At 38.6% G+C, this 16,993-nt stretch overlaps 1 protein-coding gene across 5 annotated transcripts in view; it reads right to left on the reverse strand.

Annotated features, from left to right (window-relative positions):
* Positions 1-15,970, reverse strand: part of LOC309708453 (A-kinase anchoring protein 13) — a 121,772-nt gene extending 105,802 nt beyond the window's left edge. For 3 of the 5 annotated variants that reach the window (XM_082536507.1, XM_082536508.1, XM_082536504.1), the window contains exon 1: positions 15,478-15,969. The gene's annotated coding sequence lies outside the window, so the exon portion shown is untranslated. Of the gene's footprint in view, positions 1-7,904; positions 8,009-15,477 lie in introns of those variants that run through there. The other 2 variants (XM_082536506.1, XM_082536505.1) reach the window with 2 other exon arrangements.
* Positions 15,971-16,993: the final 1,023 nt, after the last annotated feature.

A 16,993-nucleotide genomic window follows, 5' to 3' on the forward strand; every position in this document is an offset into this window, starting at 1 on the left:
CATTCCATACTCTGGTCACTTCTGTTTTTGAGTTCTTTATTCCTGATATAATGTAGAGCTGTGCACGCCAAATAAAAGGAAATTGACAAAGATCTACTGCATCATCTCAGGATGTAATTGCTCCACCGTCTGCCTAGAGTTCATGGAGGGGCCTTTAATATTACACCAGACCTCCAGAACTTCCTCTTGGGTGATTTTTCATCTTGTCATGGCAACTAACTTCAGCTTCATGACTAACAGGCAGCACACACACAGAAACACAAACCCACTAGTTAATGCAACTAACCAATACTTGTCTGTTAGCATGTTTGTAAATAATTTCCAAGAAATAAGTTACATGTCACCAGACCAAAGGTGGGAGATATGCTGATGTCATACTCTGCCATAACAGATTTACAATACTGTCATTACTTTGAGAAACACACACACTCAGGCACGCACACACACACTTAGGTTTTAAATAAACTGTTAAATGACTGTCCCTCCCACTGATTACCTTTATTAACAAAAGCGTTCACCTTTAAGGACTTTTGGATAACATGATCGGTCCTGAAGAACAGAGAAGGCTGGGCCTTAAAACTAATGGTTATAAACAGTGGGTCAGTTTGCCTGTATTTATATCTCAAAACAAAACATCAAGAGGAAAGATTAAACAAATTCTGAACAGGTTGATGGAAGCACAGCCTGTCAGGGGCTTACAGAACTCACAGATGGTAACAACCTGCGTTTAGCACACAGGCTACACTCCACTGGTTAGTTACTATATTCAAAGTCGTAGCTAAACTCAGAACTTTAAGTACAAAAAGTACCCAGTTTTTGCTTAAGGTAGAGTAAAAACACCACATTGAAGAAATACTAGATTAGAGTTAATATCCATTGTATGGCTTATGTGTTTCTGGTATGCCAGATGACATGCAGATGACCATCCACTGAAACAAGCTGTTTTAGCTCCTTTCGCCTTAAGACAGCTTCTTCCTGATTGGCTGCCTCTCACAAACACAGGGACCACTATCCTCACCGACAGACCTGGAGCCTTATTGCATTTTGACACCTGCAGTTTGCTTACTCTGATGCAAACTGCAGGTGTTTGCATCAGAAAACCTGTAGGTTTTCCTCATGGTTTAGTTTCTTTTCACAAAGAAAACACAAAAGAGTGAGATCTAAATTATTTTTAAAATGTGTTCAGAGTGAGGTATCCATTTAAGGTTTAAATACCATAACAGAATACAGCATTGATGCAAAGGAAAAACTGTGATACAAATTTCAGATTACATCATCTGCACAGGCAATATTCTTTATTCACCTTATCACAATTGTTTGGTATCTTGACAAACTCCTGAGAAAATATTTGCACCTTTATCTAGCACCAGTTTACTTTGGCTCTTATTTGACATTTTGTGTTGCAGGTCCAGGAACAATCAGGTTTCTCTGAGCTTTGTCCACTCGCTCCTTTTTTTCCAGGGTTCTTAATAGAGGTGGGATTCAGACAATAACAGTAAATCAAACCAAAACAATGAACTAACAATTCTCTATGTATTTATGACCCCAGGAAGCCCTTTCACAGGGAGGATAGGGAGTCGCTTGATTAAATGTAATAAAGTATAAAAATATTACTGAATGCATGTCTGGTATCAGTTCATCAGATTGCCATTGATCTGCTTTCTTCTGCTGACCTCGTGGTCATACAATATAGTGGGTGTGACAGTTCATTTGGTCTAACAGTTCCTCTTGGCCAGCAACAGTCATTCAGAGAGAGAACACAGGGGACTTCTTAAATAGCTACATCTGTGGGTCATTTCTGGTGCAGGAAATTACAAAAAAGGTTCACACTGAATGCATTGATTTCTGCATCGCATAGGGCTGCTGAGAGGTAAACAAGTTCCAGGCAATTTACTGCAGCAAGACAGTATGCTGCTGTGAATAATACCTGGAGTTCTGGGTCAAGTTACAGAGTGCACATACAGATTTCATCCTTAATAATGCTAAAACCTGACAAAACAAATACTGCTTGATGTTCTTTTAATTACCGGTAGATTAAAAAAACAACAAGAACAACTGTGTCATTTCCAAGTGTGAAACTAAGCAGGAGTAAATATTACGTTAGAGCTTTGCTTCATTTAGACAGAAATGAGCCTAAACAAAACTTTATTTTGCCTGTGCAATCAGATATTGAGAAAAAATTGTTGACCCAAAACTGCACCAAATCATACCACAAAAGAAAAAGAAAATATTCAGTGAAAGAGAAAACTGTGAAAAAATAGTGTATAAAGCAAACCCTTTCTCTGGTAACAGAAGAACCTTGAGAAATGACATCCCCTAAGCCTGCCCTATGGCCACCCGACACCTGCTTATAGAGATGACACAACCCATTAACTCCACCTAAAGCACTGGGTGCAGCCAGCCTTTGGCCAAGCTGCTTAAGAGTCTCTTTTACAGCAGAAACTGCCTTTGAATTGCTACTAAAACAGATTTTTTTTCCCTCTGTAGCTGAAAGGCTGCACAGAGGCAGGGCATGAGCCACGTTCAAATGCACAGCCGTCACAAATGGACCAATGAATCAAGAGACAAAGGCCCCTGAAAGCTGTTATCGAGGCAGCGATGTGACGAGTCAGGGGTGCTGAATGGACCTGTTATGGCTTCCGCTGATCCCATGGCTATCAAAATAAGCCATAATAGCCATGTGACTGCAGAGTGAATGGGAGGATGAACAGGATTAGCTTCCCAACTCATTAATCGGACCGTCTCCAACACCCTTCCTGATAATCAGCTGAGGATTCCCTAACATAGCCATGTGCACAAGACACATAATGACTGTTTATTAGCTGATAAGAGCCTCATTCTTACGGGGCTGCCATACAAGTGATTCTCCCTGAGGAAAAATGTAGCCAAAAAAGGTAAATATCACAAAATGACTAGTTTAATTTTAATGTCATCTTTGGACATCCCGGCCTGCATCATCACATCAACTACATCTGGCTCAAACAATCATGACTCAGTATCCCAGAAGAGCTTCCGACAGAGAAGGAAGTTGTTATAGTGTCTAGTTATTGAGATGCATTCTGACACATGTTCAAAAACCTGGAATAACAAAGAGTAGAACTACACAAACCCAAGGTGCAAAGTTGTGAAATAATCAAGCTGTTATCTTTTTTATTTCTCTTGGTTTTACTCTGTACTTTAACCTGGAGTGGCATTATGTTGGTAGTCCACAGGTGCTGTGCAGAGCTTTGTAGACATGTCTACATAATGCAGTGGTCAGCTAGGGTAGTGAATAGAAAAGAATATGTGGAAGAAATTATAACATGCTACTTTTTATTGTGCTTTAGTTGGTCCTGGATCAAAGTAGAAACAAGCATGCATGTATGTGCAACCTTTACATTTTTAATCTTTATATTTCAAGATTTTTAAAGGATTTTTTTTGGTTGTTTCAAAATGCCTGAGATTACTATTGATTGGATGAACATGTAGAAACATGTAAAAGCCCATTGACACAGGCCTAGGGAATGTTGATGACCCCACTAGGCAAAAATATGTATTCCTCGCTGACTGAATGATTTACTGACAGTGCTACACCAACAATCTCTTAGCAATTACTTTTATGACTAGCAGATCACTATGGTTACCTGCAGTTTGCATGTAAGGCTAAGTTGTCTACAAAAACTCACCAACTAGTTGCCAACAGGAAATGAAAGTGAAGCAAAAAACCAGAAACAGAGACAGTTTATCTTTGAAATTAAAGTTGCACCTTCTGAAATGTGCGGGTCAAAAGTAGAGCTAAATGCAATCATAAATACAATCTTTTCCATCTCTCTCTGAGAATTCCTGTAGGACTACAAGAATATATCGGCCAAAGGCTGTATCAACACTGGCAGAGCATTTCAAAAACAAAACGCTTCAGGAAATAAAGACATTATGGTTTCATGGATTATCCTAAGGCGTTGACCTAGCCCCACCCCACAAGTATGATCTACGTGCCCATTCTCAGAGAAGCACTGCTCATCATTTATAGAGTTATTATCCCACCTCAGTTTAATGACCTATAATCTTATTCATAAAACTGAATTAGACATAAAGTTCAGAACATGTTTACAGTGCTGCTGTATTCACTGGACAAAAAAAGAAAAAAGTTTGTATGAGATTTTATTAATGTTTTTAATTGTAGTGACTTTTAAAGAATTATGGTCAACATTTAAAGCATCATCAAAGCCAGCAGGCTTGAAGAGAAGCGGTTTGCCTCTTAAAACCACTTATTTCGAAATATTTAGCAAATGCTGCCTCGTTTAACAAATGTCATTAAGCAGATCAAATTTGGTTGTATTGGCCTCTTCCTGAGTCTGTATCTTTACCTGTGATGTTACAAAATGCAAAAGACACAACAAACCTTTCCTGGATACTAATCCCAAAACACCAACATGCACACTCTGGTGCAGAAAACAGGTCAGACCACTGGACATGACAGACATGTATACCTTTGCATTAGCATTTAATAGCCTTAAAGCTTCATACAGCAGCCTTTCTAGGCCAAAAACCTCCCATTGGCCATTAATTAACTTGAAGAATGTCAATGAGGATCCTTGTTAAAGGGGCAATAGTTACCTGCGGCTGCTTCTTCACACAGCTTTTTGAATATGGCTGTGCAGAGGGAGCTGCCATCAAGGACATGGAGGTACTCTAAAGAGGGACAGAAGCCCAATATAGACCTGAGGTGTCACCCAACACCCAGGTTCCATGATGACAACATAGAAAAGTCTCAGGGAGGGGCAAAAATGAGTTTGTGCCTCACCTATAATACAAAGGAGATGAGGACAACCTGGCCTGGATACTTTATCCTTTCTGCCCTTTTGGTGTTTTTTGCTTTACACACACACACACACACACACACACATATATATATATATATATATATATATATATGTGTGTGTATATATATATATATATATATATATATATATATATATATATATATATATATATATATATATATATATATATATATATATATATATATATATATATATATATATAGTTTTAAAACACAGAAACCATCCCTTAAAAGCATCTACCTGGGATTTTTGTCTCGATGCATGCTAAATCATCCGGGTAAGGAGATCCCAAAAGGTTCATTCTGTTCATCTGGACGTAGCGTTCTCAGTGGGGAGAAACATTTCGTCACTCATCCAAGTGACTTCTTCGTTCTCAGCTGAATGCAGGTTTCCCCAATCTTATAAACAGTACATTTGCATAATGACTGAAACTAGCACCACCAAGTCATCGGTTCAGGTATGTGATACTTGGGATTTTTGCGAGGCAAACTAAGATCACTGACACTAGGAGAAAGTTTACAGGTTCACAGCTCAAGTCACGCTTGCTTTAGTGTAAGGCCTCAAGGTACAGTAAGAGGCTTTGAAAGAAAGCCTCCACCAAATGGCATACAAGAGTGCCAGGGAGACAGCTTTCAGGCTGGTTTTAAAGTCTCACGAAACACAGGCATTAAATGTCCTTGATCCCCACGTCAAATGCTTTGTTAAGACTTAGAAATGAACGTGCTCTGAATGAATATTGAATCAGAGTTTACATGTTAAAGTTGCTGTTTAAATACTAGGCCTTTTAAGGATGAAGGAGTTCAAGCAGTTTGTCCAAATAAATGTTTCATTCCAAACATGAACAATATCTGACTCACAAGGCCTCTAAAACTCTAGACGATGATATCAGTCAAATTCATGAAGAATTCACTGGTACATTTGGGCCCGTTGAGAGTTTGCTGCATGAATAGAGCTGTGCCACACTGGAGGAGGATTAAAGCGCTGTATGGCTCAGCTGGGTTTGATGTTTAACCCAGAGGTTTGTTTAACCTCTCACATTCTCTCTCCCTGGTTAACCGCTAGTTACTCACCTACTGCTACAACATGACCATTGCTGAGAGAGAGCACCTGCTTTACGCTGCACCCTTGTCTGGTTCTTTTTACGGTTCACTATCAGCCCTGCTCCTCTGAAGCACTGCTAAATTAGTCAGGGCAACGTCACCTCCTCAACAACCCCACCACAGTTACTTCGACACACCATGTTGACTACCACTTAGGTAGTCACGGCTGTTTGATTTAATCAAACCGGGCTATTGTCTCTATGAACAGATATGAGACCGCGGTGGTGACGCGACCTCACCCTGCCTCACAAAAGCTGCCTCTGTCCAGAGACAGCACACAAATGCTGGCTGACAACACAAGGCCGGGGTATGAAAGGTCTCCTCAGTGCGTGGTGACAGTTATTACCCTCTCCACTGAAACCAAATACCTGTGAGCCCAGATAGCATTATCTTATTGTGAGGCACACTGGGGGCCAGCCTGTAATCAGGGCCCAGGCCTTCACCAACTCTCCTCCTTAGGTTTAAAGCCATCCCTTCCCTTCTGTTTCCACACGATGGAAAATCTGTCTATTTGATTCTTCCCTGACACCTAGATGATTTATATTTATTAGGAAGTTTAAATTCTCTCAGGACTACATGAAAAAAATCTGTTGAAAATGAACAAGAAAGCTTTTATGCAATAAATTCAGCAGGATTCCAAATGTACAATCCATTCACTGGCAGGCGATGGGTGAGCATTGCACAAAATCTCTCAAAATGATCATCTGACATTTCATGGGACCACAGTGTTAGTTACAAAACGAACTACTACGGAGTACAAAACAGAGGGCAAAAAGCACACAGAAAGATGGGGAGACAGCAAAGTTTTAGAAAAGGAAAGTGCTGGTTAGTCTCATTTGGGAGGTAAGAGGTTTAGCCAAGAGAATCCTGAGCAACGCTAACCCCAGCTTCACAGCAGGCATGATCAGATTAATATTACGTCTACAGCGAGACTGATGCACATTGTTAGGTAACTGCTACATGAAGTACCAAAGTTACATGTGAAATTAATGTATGTAAATACTTAATTCTTTGATAGCACAGCAGCTTTTTGGTTAGTGTTAGCATTAGACAGTATTGGCCTGAACCTAAGGTTTGGTACTCTCTCAGTCAAGTTAAGACATGCAAGTTCTGTCAATCAGACCCTCTAAATTGCTCCCAAATATGCATGTGTTTGTGTGTGTTTACACTCCTGACCTCTCTTGGATCATTTCGGTGAGTTCCACAATTCAGATAACAAGTAGCTGTCAACCTTTTCACCACTTCTTTAGAAATGGTTTTAAAATAGGAATCTACAGTTTGTTTGGGGAACTGAATTCCCAGTGGGGCATGCAAGTTTCTACACAAGACACTTTTAAGTTGCATTATGAGAAATAAATGACATCCACCCCAAAACGGATCATGCCTGCCATGTGATCAAACAGGAGACAACTAAAAAAGAAACTGAAGAGTAAAAAATTTAGAACAATAATATGAATGAGAAAGCCGTCAGAACCCTGTTTTCACCAATTACAGGAAGATTTTGGAAAATAAAGAAGTGAAGCTTCCATATTCTGTCTCAAAGCACATCTTTCACAGTATTCCTACCAGTTTAATGATGCCCTATAGAATGTATTAATTTGCAGCTTTAAAAATGGCTTTCAAGGAAACGTGTGTTGAGATAAATATGTAAATTCCCATGAGGAGAGCCCAATTACAACTTTAACAGCGGTCATATTAGTTGTTATTGAACACATTATCAGTGAGGCAGACATTGCTAGGTGCATCACAGACTTTGCCCCAGGGAATTGCATCAAAACAAACACGAGAAAGACAACCTGCAAATTCAGTGTGCCGCTTCACACATGGCAATGCTTTTATTTAGTCGTCATCACCGCCTACAACATAAAAGCTGCTTGTTGAATTGCTCTTATAATTCTGTCACATCACACTGAGAATCAACTTTCAAAGCTTTTGTCTCAGCCAACTAAGACGCACATGAAGGCATCAATGGAAACCTTACCCACAGTTTATTTGACGACACCGGCTGTGAGCAGACTCCTTCAGGTGATCATTAAATTAATTTTAAGTCCATCAGAGAGAGCAGGTGTGTTTATACTAGGCAGGTATTCTCAGTAGGCATGCAAGCTCTCACCACACTGATTACACTGAGCTAAATATGGCTTTGTGCTAACACAGACAGTACGCTGATCAAAGCCCTGATGTCACAGGGCACAGGCGGAGCCAATAGACTACAGGTCAGGTGTATGCCGCAACTGCAGTGGCATAACTGCAAGTGTACTCTTTTTTTTTAGCAATGCTGCAGTTTTGAGCATGTGCAGATACACAGGTTCTACTTATGGCAACATGTTTGGGAATTCAGATCACTTAAATGTTGTGATGATTTTTATATATTAATGTAAATCCTGATATTGAACCAAAAAAGAATAGATAGTAAACACACTGTAACTGATTTCATCTGGTGGAAAAGTAATCAGAAGTAATCAATGGCAACAGTGGCTTGGTACATTAAAAGTCCTGCAGTCACATTTATAAATCAAGTGTGCATTCATCAGAAAAATGGTTTATGACTTGATTTATCTGCTAAGTTTGGTTCAAAACAAGTCAATTGGTCCCAGGTTCTCACATATAAGAATATTTAGTTTTTCAATCGTTTTAAAAAAATTACAGAAAATTTGGGGGGGAGCTTTCACTGTTGAACAGATTTTACATTTTTACAAAATATAACTATTTAAGTCACAACATATTCAAAAACAAAAATAATCATTAGCTGCAGCCCAATTCAGCTACAGGGTATTTTTATTTTCTAGGTACAGACACCATCTACCCCCACACTGTTCCATCTTTTTCCCCCTCCTTGTATGCTGGTCAGGTTTTTGTGTGGAAAACCTCAGTATCATCCAGATCCATCTACAGAAACTATGGACTGTATAAAAGTTGGAGGCAGCCACCGTGACCTCTTCTATTTTTTTCTCAGCACCTGAATTTGGTTATTAAACTACAAGAAACCAAACTTAGACAAGAGGGTGGCGTTCCTAGTTATTAGCTAATGCTAGTGAGCTAGGTTAGCAACCTGCATCAATAAACTGTACGATTGAAATGTATCTGCAATTTAGTGCTAACTGACTAAAAAACGAACAAAATAATAGAATTTTCACAAAACATTCATTTTTCAGCCGCTTGAAGGACACATGAACCAGCTCTGATTGGACTGGCCCTAAAACTCAAGTCCACTTACAGAAGGATGACAGGACTGTGCAACAACACTGAATTAGCTAATCTGCCAATTAGCTAGTCAGTCATACGATGGCAACCTGCTTGAGACGAGAATGACTGCATTCTGGTTACGTTCCTATATAAACGCACATTTGCCAAGCGAATTTATGTTTTAAAACTTATGTAAGTCTATGTAGTACATGTGAATTTCCATGTCAGACTTCCAATTTTCACATATTCATCATTTATCACCATATTACAACCAACAGATTACATGTAATTGCCAATTTGATCCCATTCAATTGCAAATCAATAGCTGACTAAGACTTCGTCTTATTGCCACTTTACCTCCATCTAGATGCACCAAAATCACTTTGAAGACGGCGACTGAGCGTGAGCGGTCGCAGACCTGTTCCCTATTTTCGAATCAAGTACTTCAAAGGAAACAAGATCACAAGTTTACTGAATACGGTCAATAATTTTGGTCGTGCCTCATTCTTCAACTACCGTTTTCTCCAGTGCGACAGTAGCACAAAGGAGACACGACACAGGACTGGTTTAGCAGCGACAGAACTTTCAGAATAAAACACATGTAACACTGCTGCAATTTATCCTTCTACATGTTAACTGTGAGGTAGAAAAAAAGCAGCGGACCAACATTCAGAAAGAAGTGTTGTAGAGATATATCTCATGACTTCTGGTTAGAAGATGCTAGTTGGTTTGTATCCTGGCAGGCTTTATAATCTGTTAGCTAGTTTAAGTAAATCAAGTAAATTAGCAGAAGTTGAGGATCATCATAACCTTTTGACTATCTTGCACACCTTTGTTTCTCAAGTACGGCTCCCAAACATCACCTGCATACTGAAATCAGATTTCACTATGTAAACACAAGACCTCCTCCAGATGCCTTTAAATCCGCTAGTAAATATTCAAGCTGTTCCTCATCCATCTAGGCAATCCAGTTTTTGTATGTTGTCTTCTGTTTGTTCTGTTTGTCTTCCCGTTGTGTTGGCACAAAAAGGCTTATTTCTGTTCAATAAAGAAATTCCCAGAGTTATATTTATTATTAGGTTTTTAATAAAAGGCTATTCTAACCAATTCCCAAGGTGATTTAAATTATCTGACATCTGTGTCATTAAAAAGAGCTAATCTGATCAAACACAAGTAAATAACAGAGGGTTTAGCAGAATGCATGCAAATGGAGAAACTGCTACGGTTATACTTGTTTACAGGATTATAAAATCCTGCTGCACATGTTGGTAACAGAGAGAGGGTTGTAAATAATTCATCATAAGCAAACATTAAGAAATCAAAGTTAGCATTTTGTCACAAAGCTGGTACTTTTCATGATGTCAAATTTTGATATCAACATAGGCACATTAACAATTAACATCAAAGCGTTCTCAATAATTTCCAGAAGAAAATAAACTCTGCTCCAGGGCACAAAGTTTGGACAAGCTGTGGAAATAGCTGCTGTTTTGGAACAATGAGTGCGGCTGCTGTTTGGCGTGCTGAGAGGATTCCAGCGATTCCAGCCTTAACAAAAACTAAGTCAAGGCTTTATTGTGAATATCAGTGGGGAATTCAGCAGTCGCCCTCCCAGGCATACCAAAACTTATCCCTGAGACAGCACTACATGATGAACTAGTACCTGTAAGACTTCCTCTAATGCTTCCATTCTATAGCAAATACAGTGTAATTACAAGGCCCACACTGTGCGTATCCTCCATCATCATTAAATTAGGGGGTTTGTAAAGATGAGAAATTGACGGGGTTCTGCTTGGAGCCAGCAGGATCCTCATGGAAATTTACAGTACTCAAAATGGGAGGCCAACTCCTCTTTCATTTGTCTCTCATAACGGAGCTAAACATATATCGCTAACTAGGACGTCCTAAGAAATAAACCTGAATTTTGCAGGGAAAGCTGCAGAGAGTAAAGTAATAAGCTTTTGTTTAGTGGAAAAGTTGCACAGTCCTCTCCTGATAGCTTGTGTGTTATGGAAAAAAAACGTGGAATGATGTGTACTGGTGAAAGAGCTCAGCTGCAGCTCGGTTTAATGTTGCGCTCACTTTCTGTCATGTTTGTTAATACCATCATCTGAAGATGGATATAATACATGGTGTGAGACCATTTTTAAAAGACGACATATCCAGTAAGTGCCACTCTAACAAAATCACGATATTAACATTTCATTCTGGTTTGCAAATCTCAAGTTAGTGGTTTGAATTTCACGCTGATCTTCACATCTAAAACTTCAAAAGAAAGTAAAAAAAAACATGTTTGTAAAATATTAAATGAGACTTATTATGCTTTCTCTTAAATTTATAGATGCCCATTAAAAATATGCCCAAAGTTTCAAATAATAAAGAAACTGTTTGTCAAAGTAATCTCTGCACCAAAAGCTCAGGCTTCATACTCCACTCAACGTTTCAGATAGTTTTTTTTCCCCACTCTTAAAGTTGTATGACAGCAAATATGTATGAGAGCAAATATCCTTACCAGTCATTTCAGTCAAAAAGCTCTGGATGTGTGCACAAAGCTAAACTGACCTGCTGTTCAAAGCTAGTTTAAAGGGAGAGAGGCCGCAATTGCTTACTTCATACAGTGGAAGAACTGAGGCCACACCAAGGCCCAATATTAGTGAAATAAGGATTATTTTAAATGGCAAAACATACAAAGCTTATCTAGGAGTGTCCTCAAAAAGACCAATATGGAAGATGAAAATGAACAGGTTCCCATTAAATTCACAAACAGTCGTGAAAATTTGGATGATTTTGAATTACTGCAACTGAAAACTTCTTTGACCAACACCTGACAGGATAAGCAACTGCTCAAACACTGAGAAAACAGTTTAACATTATTCAAACACATTGACACATTACACAAGTACAAAGCACATTTGAAGTATAGAAGTGTTAAGTTAATGAACTAGGTGAGTTTGCAGGGCTGATTCGAAGTCTTTATAAAGCTATTCTGTACTCGCTGTCAAAGTACTAATAATTAAGGCACTGCAATCTCACATCTCTACAATATATCTGCTTCATATTTATCAACTTGGAAATTTCCTTTTGCAACATAAAAGTTCATATCAACTAGGTGAAGTGTTACTGCAAATGTGACACACCCACTGTGTAAGAGGTTTCAAGAAGGAAGTGGCAACAGGTCCATTTCCTTCTTTCTGTCTTGGTCAAAGAATATAATATGGGGATGATGGATACTTGGCCTACATTCATTGGCGCCGACTCATTTTTACAGGACAATTGCACAGTCAAAGGCATGCATGGAGCGATACAAAATAGATGAGTGGGCTGCTTGATAGATAACAGAGCCAGTTCTACCAAGTCAACAATGACAGCAGGAAATCTCTGTAAACAAGTCAGATTACCAGGGTCATGAGGGAGTGACAACAAATGTGAGCAGTGTCACCTGTTCTCACTTTTACTCTTGCCATTACTAGGGCTTATTTAAAGATGAAACACTAGTGTGGAATCCAAGGATCCAACATTATTATAGACTGGGTGATAGCGTGAGTATTAAGAAAGCGTAGAATCACTTGTCAGATTAGTGTTGATGTTGAGACCAGAGATAATCCTCAAAGACACTGGAAAAATGTAAAACATTTAGCACCCGACTCTTTTTAAGAGAATAAGAAGATTCTCTTTAAACAAGCCACTGATCGGCTTCACTGCTTGTACCCAGGCAAGTGGGATAAACTCAAATTAACCAGGAAGTGAAGAAGATGAGGCTTGTGTTGTGACTTCAGAGCGAAGCTATGGGTGTGTTACAACATGGGAACCCAGAAAGCAGCCATGCCTTGGTGCCTCGCCCTTTGAACATGTTCAAATGGGTGAGGTCAAGCGGGTGTAAGTGAATTAGTAGGCCACTGCTTTTGCTTACATGTGTGCAGACCTTCCCAACAAACCAGGAAGTAAAATCAGCTCTTGGAAGTAGGCTTCCTTAATGAGGAAAAAAATAACCCGGAAAGATTTTAAGTATCTGCCCAACCCAACAATGACTTTAATTTGTTTTTGTGCTTGTGGGGGGTTATTAGAGGCAGAGTCAGTATAATTATTGACAGTTACCAGGGTTTCGGCTTCATACAAAAAACAAAAGAAAAATAGTGCCAAAGATCCGACAATTTTTTTTTTAATGAAACCAGTTGATTTATTTTTGGTTATAGATCATTTTATTAATTTAATAATTAACATAATTTAATATAAATTTTGATCATTTAATTTAATAAACAGCCAAAATAGGTGTAATCACTTCAAAAGACCAACTTTGAGCCGATAAAAAACTCTGATAACAACTGGGTAATCTGAGTGTTCCTCATTAAATCCTTAAGAGTGGTAAAGGTCAATCATTTGAAAATAAGTAATCATACAAATCAATTTTATTTCTCTCAGAATGACATATATATATATGTAAATATAGCTAATTATTAAATTAAATTCCAGGCCTTTTTTTGAGAACCAACTATGACATCACTGTTGAGGATGTATCCATTTCAGATTCTTTTTACATTTGCACATAGATACACCTTACCAGAGCTACCTTAATTTTCATGGCACACATTCATCCAGGTGCTTACGACTGGCCTCCTATCAGCTCGAAGCAATCAGGTTGTTCTCCTCTATGGTACTTTGAACCAGAGAATGGTTACTCACACTCACCTTCCTTTTTTACGACAGTGCTGAGATTATTGTAAACAATGGAGAATATGCTATGCTAAACAAACTATGTAATGACATCATTTCCCATCATTCCCGCACACACACACACACACACACACACACACACACACACACACACACACAGATAGATAGATAGATAGATAGATAGATAGATAGATAGATAGATAGATAGATAGATAGATAGATAGATAGATAGATAGATTCATTTTCTTATTGCCACATATCAAATAACCATTTAAATTTAATAACTACTTTCAATCTATCTATCTTATTGCACTTATCCAGTTCAGGGTTGCAGTGGGATATGCTACTTAGCCAAGCTGCAAAAAGGGCAAGAGCCAGGGTACACCTTGGACAGGTTGCCATTATGTCACTGTACTAAAATAGAGATACAGACAACCATTTTTACTCACATTCACACCTTTTGGCAGTTTAGAATCACCAATTGAACTAACATCACTACCAGGTTTTTGGACTGTCGGAAGAAGCCAGAGTACCCAAAGAGAACCCATGAGGAGAAGACGGTCACTAGATGGTGGATACAAACTCAGAACCTTCTTCTATGAGGCAACAGTGCTTACCACCATGCTGTGTGGCATTAGTGTGGCACATTGGTGGATGTTTTTATTTTAAACATTGCACGTATATTCAAGTAATCTCTATGTGCCAATAAAAAGCTTTAAATGCCTGATTTCTGACAGTTTTTCTACCCTTAAAACTGTATCATGTCAACAAGAAGGGATCTTTTTAAAATATTCATCTCAGATGCAAGAGATGAGAGATATATCTTAATTTTTAAATGACTCAAGCAGGTAGCAGACCCACCCACCTGCTTTTAGACTTTCTGTTTGCTTTTAGACTTCTTCTACAAGTTCTTCTACAAAAAACTTGTAGAAGAAGGGAAAACAGCTTCTTTTCTGGCAACGCAGGAACCAAAGAGCTACACTGAGGCCAAGTATGAGATAAATAATGATTACTTTGAACTCTGAATCATGCAAAGTTACTCTTTGACTATTTTATGACTTGATCTATTTAAACTACATACACCTGAAGACTTTTTTAACCAAGCCCAAACACCAGGAACATTTGGTTTAAAATTCTCTTGGTGGGGGTTATACACTGCACAAAGCACAAAACAGCCTGAAATCATGGTAAAAGAAGGTCAGCGAGCTGGGTGGTGGAAATGAGGGGCCTAGTATAAGATAAGGGTTAGTTGAAATCATGCAAAGCTACTTTAGTAGAATTAACATATAAAGAATAATAGGGCTCCTTAAATAATACAATCCTAAATACTATTATCTAATGAGCACAACATTTAATGCTAGTATGAGAGCTTTCGGAGTGGTGATATAAGCGTACTTGCATAAGTCACAAGCATTTCTTCTTTACCTCCTAAACTTTAGCTTCTTTTGAACAGTATCATTTTACACGTCTATGTTGGTCTTCGTCGTTTTAAAGCTAGCAGAAACGTGAGAAGCTCTAGCTTTTGGCCCCACAGGCTCTAAGTGAAGATGTCATGGCTACCAAGCAACATGTTAATAAACCCACCCAGCAGCCATTTAACAACTTCTTTCACTGTAAAACAACCCCGATACGTACAAAGCCACGCCGGGCTCCATTCATAGTACAGCTGATAACGGGTTTACATAAAGGAGTCCTCTTACCTTCAGCACTTGAAGCTCAGCGTGAAGAAGATGAAAAGGAATGTTCTGAACACATAATAATCCTCCTGTTGGTGAACTCGCAGTATTTGGATGTTCAAAAAAGGAGTGAAAAGTTGCGCAGCGATCAGGTTTTCAAACCAAAAGTGTTCTCTTCAAGGAACAAGACTGACTTTCTCAGAGTTGTTAGTGTTTCCCAGGACAACTCAATGGGGAGGAGTCAGCACGAGGACTATTAAAAGCTCAGTGGTTTGTTTTTCATGGAGTAGACTTTCAGACAAGAGGAAGTCAGTGTAAACTCGTGAGGGGGGGCTTGAGTAACTTTAGTGATTTCCCAAAAATTACTTCGAGAGGGAACTAATATTGTGAAACGGTCACTGTCCGGGTTTGTGAAAAAGTATCGTGGTCGGTCCCCAGAGTCGAAATGAAAAAGCGGAGGAAGCTGGAAAGATCAGATTAACATCCCGTCTGTGCTTTTCACAATAAAGGAACACGAACCCTGCACGCTACTAGGACCAAGGTGTCATGGACCGCATACCACCGAACTAATAACTAGATCACTGAATGAAAACACATTCAAAGTTACTTCGGAAAACTTGAAAATGAAAACTACGTGAAAGTCTGTGTCATAAATGAGAAAGGAATATATGAGAAGGACTTTTCATTTTTATTTTGAGAATAAAGTTGAAATTGTGATAGCTATGAAAATAAAACATATGGGTGGAGCTGAAATATTGCTTTGAGAATAAAGTCAAAATCTCGGAATAAATGTGAAAAGTTACATCCAGAAGAAACAGTAGTTTTTTTTTCTTTCAAAATTAAAGCTGAAATCACAAGACTAAAACTCAAATATTAAGATAATCAAGGAAATGTTACCGGTGTTAAGTCAAATTAGGGGCAGCTAGTGCACAGCTCCCCAGAAAAATGCCTTGTGCTTAAAAATCATTTAATCATTTGGATAGATCCAAAAAAAAAAGTACTTTAACAGAACAGGAATAGTAATGCGTTTAGTAACAGTAATACATGCAAATGATTTGAAGGATGACTGCATCCAGTGGTTTCCAGTGTGTTTGACACCGCCTGCTCTGGGAGACACACAAACGATAATGGTTTGGCATCACTTTGCCATGTATCTGAATGAATTTTTAAACTTAGAAACTGAAATTTGTTTGTATGGCCCAATGCAATAGTCTGTATTGCATTTTTCTAATGGAATGGTTGGGAGTACTACAACATTTATTGGTCCTATGATGGGTCAGATTATTTGGGAATGATGTCACTTACATGGCAATTATTGGAACTTGCAACATAATTGTATTTTTATTTTTATTTTTCAGTACAACTGTCATGCATTTCCCAACACTCAACACTGACAGCAGATCATAATCAGAATTTTTTTTTTTTTAAAAAAATAGTGCTTGAAACTGCACATCCACAACATACACACACAAAGCACTTTGCTCTGTGTAACACCAGGGAAACACTTATTCAAAGTCTCTATTTTCGATTTTCATTCAGT

The sequence above is a fragment of the Aulonocara stuartgranti genome, assembly GCF_965226115.1.
Source record: "Aulonocara stuartgranti genome assembly, chromosome: 1".
Taxonomy (NCBI): domain Eukaryota; kingdom Metazoa; phylum Chordata; class Actinopteri; order Cichliformes; family Cichlidae; genus Aulonocara; species Aulonocara stuartgranti.